The sequence below is a fragment of the Tenebrio molitor genome, chromosome 5 (assembly GCF_963966145.1).
Source record: "Tenebrio molitor chromosome 5, icTenMoli1.1, whole genome shotgun sequence".
In the NCBI taxonomy this organism is placed as follows: domain Eukaryota; kingdom Metazoa; phylum Arthropoda; class Insecta; order Coleoptera; family Tenebrionidae; genus Tenebrio; species Tenebrio molitor.
The window spans coordinates 13,683,234-13,692,324 of NC_091050.1; the positions used below are offsets into that span (position 1 = coordinate 13,683,234).

General features: G+C 37.4%; 1 protein-coding gene across 3 annotated transcripts in view; it reads right to left on the minus strand.

The window, feature by feature from the left end:
- Window positions 1-6,175, minus strand: part of LOC138131325 (ichor-like) — a 101,112-nt gene extending 94,937 nt beyond the window's left edge. For 2 of the 3 annotated variants that reach the window (XM_069048291.1, XM_069048288.1), the window contains exon 1: window positions 5,446-6,175. The gene's annotated coding sequence lies outside the window, so the exon portion shown is untranslated. The remainder of the gene's footprint in view (window positions 1-5,445) is intronic. The other variant, XM_069048289.1, reaches the window with a different exon arrangement.
- Window positions 6,176-9,091: the final 2,916 nt, after the last annotated feature.

Sequence of the window (9,091 nt, forward strand, 5' to 3'; positions counted from 1 at the left end):
ATAATATTTTAGCAATATAAACAAATTGTCCTTTCTAACTCTTCTCTTTTTAATTTTCTTTTTGATATTTTTTATTGTTGTTTTATCTCTTCTTCCCACGTAATGGCTTCATATTTATTTATTTTACTTTACTTATTGTTTCTTCTTCTTGCATTAACATTTTTTTCTTATATTTCAGTGCCTCAACCCAGGAAGTTATTAGTTGGTGTCTCTAACAGTTTTTTTCTTTGCATTTTATTGGGTGATTCAAAATGATTCTGGATAAATATGGCAACTGTGTACGAAAATGTATGTACGAGTAGCAACTCTGTAGGTAGGATAGTGTTGACATTTCTTTCACAGTTCATAGTCGCGCAATTTTGAAAATTGTCCAGTCAATGAACAATGATATAAAAAAAATTAAATGCACGGCTATGTCATATAAATGTTAACTCTACCCCACTCACACAGTTGCCACATACATTTTCGTACATAGTTGTCACATTTATCCACAATCATTTTCAATGACCCAATATTTAAATGTCTTTGCAGATAGATAAAAATACAAGAAATTTTTAACTCCTATTTCTTAGTTTTTTTTAATATTCTGTTAACGATATTGAAATTAATTCCTGGTTAACTAGTAAATATTTAGATGGATTCTAAATGCTGACTGGCACTCAGAATAATTTACTTGGTCTAATAAACACCATTATTTTTAGTAAGTAGTTAAAGAGCTCTACGAGTATGTTGTCGAAGTAATAGATCTAGAATTTTTTTTTGCATCTTGCTTTACTGAACACCTTTAAATTCTGGAGGAGTGTTAAGTAAATTATGTATTTCATTTTGGACATGGTCATAAAAATAATCGAGTGTTAGATCAGGCTTTCTTGCTGGTAAACCAAATCCTATTCAAACATTTTTATCATCACGATCACAAAAAGAAAATTAAATGTTTGAATAAAGTATTAAGATGTAAATTAGACGTAAATGTTTTCGCATCTGCTGGGCAGAAGAAGCACCTCTAGAAGCACCTGCGTTACAATTTTGTAATTATCTAGACGTGGAAATCATCTTCAGTTTAAATGTTTCTAAATTCTGGAAGAGCCTTATGTAATAGTTATTTACGAACCGAATGCGAGAAAACATTTTTCGCACTTTATACAATATAATTGGAGAAATGGAGTTTTGTAAATCATATTTTATTATTATCAAGTCAAATTATTTTCAGACTGCTCAAAAAAGCAAATGCTTTTTGGGATGATTTTGAAGCACTAGTGCGCGAAATCTACGTTCGCGGTTAACTGTTGGAGTCGCGAAATGTCATTTTGAAGGCAGTGAGTTCAAAAATTGATTTTTCTTGACGAAAATAATAGAGTGTCAGATCAGGCGATCTTGCTGGTCACCTAAAAAGAAACTAATAAAAAATTGTCGGTTGTGTCTCCTAATTGGAGTAATTTTACTAATTCATCGCGCCGGAAAAATGAAATTTAAATAAATTGTTATTAAGCGTCTCAGGAATCGTGTCAAATTTTTCATCCTGGAAATTTGCACTGTTAAGACCATTAGAAAAAATTAATTGACCAAAAAAATTAATTGTATTTTATTTGAAAGGAAAGTTGCTGTCATTTCCGGCGAAACAGAAAACAAGGTATAGTTACAATAATTGTGATTAATTGATACTTGATCTCACAACGTATGAGTTATGTTTTTACGTTAATTCCTCCAAAAAGATCATTATTATTGTTATTACTGTTATTTTAAAGATTTGAAATGTTCTTTGGAGTGTCGTATCGCAGCCCAAGCTTTGTCGACAGCTCGTCGCATCTGGTAAGATAAAAATTTCTGCATAGAATTATTCAAATTGGCTTTGGTGCGGAGGTATGATTGCACAAAGCGCTTGGTTGCGATACGTCCCTACAGAAAATCCAGCCTCCATTAAATAATATAGCGTCCGGTTGCGCAACCGAAATCGATTTGTTTTGCGTTACGTCTGCGTTAGAGATCAGCTCGACCGGTAATTTTCGCCACCGGCAGCCGCTCCATAAATTACGTTTGGCGAAAATTATAGTGCGTACGCACAGTGCAACTATGTTAAACAGCAATAATGGTACGACTACCGGGCAGTACCAGAGCAATTAATTTGGTTCCCTCGCGGGGAACGGCGTCGGGCCGTTGCGAATCCGCGTTTGGTCGCGGTACGGCCAGTACCGTGCGTGCACCGTCGACTTTAGCACCGCATAAATCACTCTCCAAATTAATTTGGTCCGGTTTGGCACGGTGGGTTAAGTCGGCGTAGGTGGTACGGCGGGGTGAGAACGCGTACCATGGGAGTACCAACAATGAGACGCGCACCGGGGAGATTTGGCAGCGCTCTCACGCGGCGGGGTGAGAACGCGTACCATGGGAGTACTATGAGTACCTATGACAGCACGGAGGAGAGACGCCCAATTGTCTGCAACTTTCCCCGGCATCTTGTTATAATTATAAAACAAGCCATGAACTAAACGAAATGCACGAGAAACTCATCTCATTATTAAATTAGCCGCACAATTAAAGCGTCCACAATAAAACTTTAATGAATGTTTTCTCTAGCATTGTTGGGAGGCTCTCGTGGTAATTGGGGATCGACGGGAAGGCTCGGTGTGGGTGGGTGCTTGACGAGCAGTTGTGTCGCCTCCGGAGAGTTGCGTCGGAGCTGCCCACCACGTGCCCCAAAACGGCGCAAATATGGCCGAGCTGACAGCGAACTTTAATGAAACGCGGACCAGTTGGCATAAATTATTTCAGCAATTTTATAAATAGCGGGAATTGATTTTCTCGTTTCAGCGGCCACTTTATTTGCATTTCACATAAATTAGTCTCAAATCATTTAACGCAAGCAAAAAACTTACTCAACTGCCTCCTATTCTAAATACTTACGAGTTTAGTTCAAAGTTTGCCAACAGCTCACACCCATTAATTTTTTCCCCCGTAGATTTTTACCCCATTTCCCACTTTTTCACCGCCCATTAGCGTAAATGAAAGTAAAGCAACGTTTAATTAAACCCGGTTTTATTGTGCACATTAACTGGATTTATTTTAGTTTTAGTATTGTAATTTCACGGTGAATTAGTTAATCTAATTTGACCGAACGATCGATCCTTTCCCCTTTCCACTTCAAGTCCATCTTCGTTTTACACAAATCCGAACTAAACTAGACCTGCAAACTAAAACTAAGTGGCACACTGTATCCAAACTAAATGTAGCTTTGTACACCGCATTCCAATTTCCACTCGATTACTTCGTTAATGAATTAAACTCGAGTCTTCAGTTTTCCTCCATTGACAGTTTTATCTAACGCAACTAGTTCAGACTTGTTTACCAATTATTGCTCGCTCACATGCCAACTTGTAGCGTGTGGATTCACTTCTTTACCTCGACTAGATTTAATCCGCTGGAAACAAGTCGATTTGCATCACAGAATCAAATTAACTTGTGCACAAAGCTTTAATTCACCATTTGTCACTGGTGCTTCACCGACACTCAAATCTACCAGTTATGTACACAGTTTCTGTCAAATTCCCCAACACATGTTCTTCGTGCACAAGTACAGATCAAATACATGTTTTGCCAAAACAATTCTACACCTGACACAAATTAATTAGAAAATTAAATTTTACCCGGCGGAGGCAAACGAAAGTATATTAAATTTAAAAAACAATTTCACTCCAGATTTAATTTATTTTAGTTTTGGGCTGCAATTTTACGCTGAATTAAAGTAGCAAAAAATTAATTTGATTTGTAGCTAGGCCGGTGTAAAGTGGCCAGTGAATACGTTTTGCATTATTCGCAACGTTAAAGATGGGTTTTTTGCCGGTTTTTTACACTCCCACCGAAATCTATGCAAACTTTCTTTTTTAATTGCGCCAATTGTCGAAGCTACGCAAAAAGTGGTTTACCTGTGGCATTTAGCTTACAAATTAGCGGCGCAGAAAGCTACTTAGTCATACCAGTGTCAAGCCGTTTAGTTTAAAGATGGTTTAGTTTACATTTAGTTTGCGGAAGCTAATCTATCCACAACTTTGGCTACAAATACGATATACTGGAGATTCTCAAACTAATGTCAATTTCTTTGCGGTGTAACACTTGTCTAGTGTAACAAGGCTAATGTAAAAGATACTAAAACTAAAGAGTGCAATGTGTAATTTAGCTTAATCAAGATTTAGTTTGAAGAAGGTAATGTAGCGATAGTTTAAGCTACAAATACGATATGCTAAGTATTGTCAAGCTAATGTCAATGTAACACTTATCTAGTTTGACAAGGCTAATGTAAAGGAAACTAAAGCTAACGAATGTAACGTGCCAGTGATGCTCAAATGTCTGTCAGACTATTCGTGGGGCAGTTTGAGATATGCTGCTTGATTTTGGAAACGTTCAAAAGCTTTGACATTTCTAAATTTGGAAAAACTCTCAACTGTCATTTAGTTTCTAATCACGTGACCACATTTTAAGGCACAATAATAAAAAATCTTTTATACAGCTTGTAAGACATGAATCTACAAAGTGTTTTTTTCTGGTGAGAAATTTTTGTAGCACGCAAATTTGATGCTTTGGGCTTGAAGAATCTCGCTGCGACGCGAGGAAGGGCAAAAGCCTCCAATTAAAATGTCACGTTTTTCCCGCGATTGATTGGTTGAAATCGCGCCCATTAAATGTTGTGATTGGGTTTTATGGTAATGGCAGAGTAATTACTGTAGTTTTTGAGCATCGTCATTGGCTGAGATTATAGTTAATAAGCGTTCCATTTAATTTGTCAATTTGATGAGTTCAAAATTTTCGAAACGTCCTTGATGCAATATTTGCCAAGCAGAGTCACACTCTTCGCGATGACACATCGTCGGCATAAGCATCCCGGACACGTTTCTTCGCCGTATGGTAATAAAGCATTTTTCCCGAGTGAATATTTATGGTGTATCTTTTCACCGGTCAAGATTATTAATTTCTCTGTTGGTTGTAAAAGTTGACAAACGAAAAAAATGCGCGTCCCCGGTGAAATCAGATGGCTGGGGGGCGGCTTGGAAAATAATTTCCTCCGATATAAATTTCATATCCGGCGGCGGAGTTTCGATAAAAAGATAAATCGATATCGGCGATTTGAAGCGGTGCGATTAATCAACGTCTCGGGATGGAGATTTATGCAAATGGGGCTTTGGACAAACATCAATCAGGCATCATCGTCTCCGGTTAATTTAAAAGCAAATATTAACCGGAGGAGGGCCGGGAGATTCGAGCGCTGGGCGAGGAACGCAGCGGTGACATTAAGTTCATGGAAGCGGTGCAATTTGCGTGGATGATTAAGTGTGTAAGTGCATAAGTTGTCGAGCTTAACACAATGTTCATGTTGCAATTTCGTTTTGAGCCAAAGATGGTAATTACGGCGAACCAGTCGCATTCCGATGTCGTACGACTATTCCAACTACTTACATGCATAGGAAATCCAAATTTAACAACATCGAGTTTCACTAATTATTCTTGGTCCGAAGGAGGTTAGAGGAGCGTGGCGCGAATATCCTTAAGAGTTAGCCAGCGCACACAAAAATCCTGAAGGACACTGGTCGGAGGAAGCACAGAGCGGTGGGCGCTGCGGCAGTCTTGTCAATATTGACAGAGATCTCGCGGCTTCTGTCAACTGTTTGCGGATACTTCACTTTTGTTTTTTAACACGAAAGTTTGCTTTTGTTAACATTCTCGACCGGCGGCGTCAGTCCCGCCGCAGCAAACTAGAAAAGTTCGCGGGCATGATCGAACTTAGTAGTCACTTCTTGTCTCGCTGGTCATTTGCATAAAGTCCACAAACCGGAATAAGCTCGGCGAAGGTCAAACGTGCGAACACCGCGCCGACGACGTTCCTGACAAAAGAAACGTCCAATTAGTCGACCCTACCACGAAAATTGAACCACTTACTCGTTTTTCGGACGATTCGCCGTAATTACCAGCAACCTTATTTGGTCAACGAGTTTTTCGGTCACGATTTCGTACGTGATAAATCGACAACTGTCCGCCAATCAATTAGTTGCACCATTACACTCCGCACATGCACACTGGGGTCGGCTGTCGGGGGTGGGATGAGTGCGACCTTCCCCAAGCGGAAGTCCTTCGGTTCTGCACGCTAGCGGTACCACAGAGTGCACGGACAGACTGAATACCACCCACCTCCACGGGGACCCACAGACCTACATTTCGTCCCCTCCAGTCCCCACCTGGTCCCCACTCGGACCTGTTCAGGTGCCAAGCCGAGATGTTTACGCCACGAGAAGAGATTTCAGCGGAGACTTCGACGCGCGGCGGGACCACCCCGGACTTTCCGGGACTCCGCAGTTTCTAATCTCGCCCAGAATTCGAGGACAAAATGCACATTTTTAATGCGGTTGCTACATCAGAATTCTCTTATGTTTGGTTGCCAATTAACGTCAATTAAGTTTTGCATAGTCGGTCAAGCTAATGCATATTATGTCTGCGACGAGTCGGAGAAAATGTTCACATCGAAAAAATTCGTCATAATGTGAATTAATGATGATGGAAACGGCGTGTTTGCGATTTTCAATTGGCCAAGCTTTTAAGAGATTAGCTATTTTGCAATCGCGGAAATCGGAGCTATATTTGAAAATGACGGAATTGTGCGGAATCGTGTCGAGGTTTTCGAGTGATTTTCGTCTGTTTTTTTGGATTATCGAGACAAGATACATGAGAAAATAAAAACTGAAAGAAATGTAATGGGCAAATAGGATGAGAAAGTGCTGAATAATGCTTCTGATAAAAAATGACCTTTATTAGATTGTTGCAATGTTATAGGACATATTAGGAGACAACAGGAGTTTTTTCTCCGGTCTCTCTCTTTTTGGAATGAAAATTTAAATCTGTCCAAATTGGGAAAATCGGCATTCAACAATGGTCCCGAAAGAAATTTTCCAGAAAAAATTATACTGTTATATTTTGAGTTTATTTGGGGGATTTTGAAGAATCGCTTAAAATAAGTCATTATTATTATTATTTAATACAATGTCCAACTGGATTCGACCCATTAACAGAACAAGAAAAAGAATCAAAGAGAAGAAATTGAAAAAGAATTTGAAAAAAGGTATGAGAAAATTTCATCTGAGCACATTTTGAATTTTAGACGGATTTTCTAGAAAAATTAAAAATTTTTCCTCAATTTCAAAATTTTGGTTTTCAATTTCACTTAGCTTTACCGATTTTTTTAACAGTTCTTGTTTACCCTTATTTAAAATTTTTCCATCCCCAACGGCGACAACAGTTATTTATACTTCTGCAAGGAGGTATGTCAATCACCCCCCCCCTCCTTTGTTTTCATTTATTAGAAAAAAATTACAAAATTTAAACAAAAGTTTTTCAAAATTAGTCCGTCAGAGTAAGCTCACTTGCCGTTGCCAAGATTTCATTTCATAAACAGTTTACTTTATCTTTTGACACATTTTTTAAGAATAGAATCCTCGAAGTAACAGTTGGATATATTACCAATAAAATCGAAGAATTGTGAAGTGGAATATGATTTATTCAAAACATGGGTGATGGAAAGAAATGCCCAAAAAAATGGAAGAATGTCTTTTGGTTTATTTTTCAAGCAAATTAAAAACATCAAAATCACAGGTTTTCCATGTTAAAGACAACATTGATGGTTACGAAAAATATCTGGAGAAATAGTTTTAATAATTACACAATAATTAATATTAATAAATAAAATGTGATTTTTTTAAAAACTTCGATTGTTATTTTTGATAAACGAGAAACGTCAATCGAGGATTTATTTTACCCTAGCGGATACCATACTTTTGATCCTAAACCGAGGAAAGAACTTTCTATCGGGTGTTCATTTAAATGTATCTTCAAAGTTGGCATTGAAGAGTCGATTGTGAACGCATCACTCATCAGACTGCAGAGTAAAAACACAAACAACGCAAAAAGTGAGGTTGGATTTAAACAGCCGATCTGTAATCCTTGGTGCGTTCACAATCGACTTTTCAACGCCAAATTTGAGGAGAAATTTAAATGAACACCTGATATAAATGGTAGTAGTAAAAATATTTTGTCTGTCAATTTTTTTCTTTTTATTTTTTTGTAAATTTCACTACAAAATCTTTTATCTTTAATCTTTTGTCTTATCCGCACTTTTTAATCCTTTTTTATTTTACGAAATTTTACTGCCCCACTATTTTACATATTTTGAATTTAAAATCAGTTGAATATTAGGTTATATTATTCAAGTTTGAGGTTATAAATAGCGTTAATGTCTAGTGCAATGTTGTCAGTTTTACATCATAATCCAGGAGGGTGAAAGTTAAAAAACGAGCCGCAGGCGAGTTTTTTAATAACCAGAGTGGATTATAGGCATTATTCGCGATGTTTTATCTACGACCTATGACTTTTTTTCATGAAACACTAAGCTTACAAAATTTTTAAGATCTGTGACTTATGATAAATCACAAGTGCTTTATGTCACTGGTGTAATTTATGACTAGCATAATGTATCTATAGTTACGTAAATAATAAACGTATTATTTAACGGTCGTAGATAAAGAAAAGAATAAACTCATGATTAATTATTTTAAAAAATATCAAAGATCAATTTGTAGGTGAGGAAGAGACAAATAACTTTTTTTTATATTTGGGGAAGAATAAATGAAAAACCAAGAACTTCCAAGACACACCAAGGATTGTTGCACGAAATTGACACGATTTTTTTTATACAAAAAAAAATTAAAAGTGATTTTTTCCTAATTGTGGAGTGACAGTTGTACTTCTTCTAACGACTGTCTAACCACTAACTTCCTTCTTTCTTTTCTCCGCTTACATTTACGACACGATGCCCACCTGTTGCGGAGATCTTCGACTAAAAATTTCGAATCCGAAAACCTCCGAATCGCCCTTTCAAAAATGTGTAGTTTGACAGCTTTCCCGCTGGCACGAGTCTTTTTTTGCAAGATTTTGATCTCACGAATTGTACAGTTTCGCCCAAAATCGGTCAACAGTCGAGCTTGTTTCTTTCATGAAGTGTCGAAAAATCGTGATCGCCGTCTTTTCCATCTAAACACTTGTTAATTTTTTTGTGTTC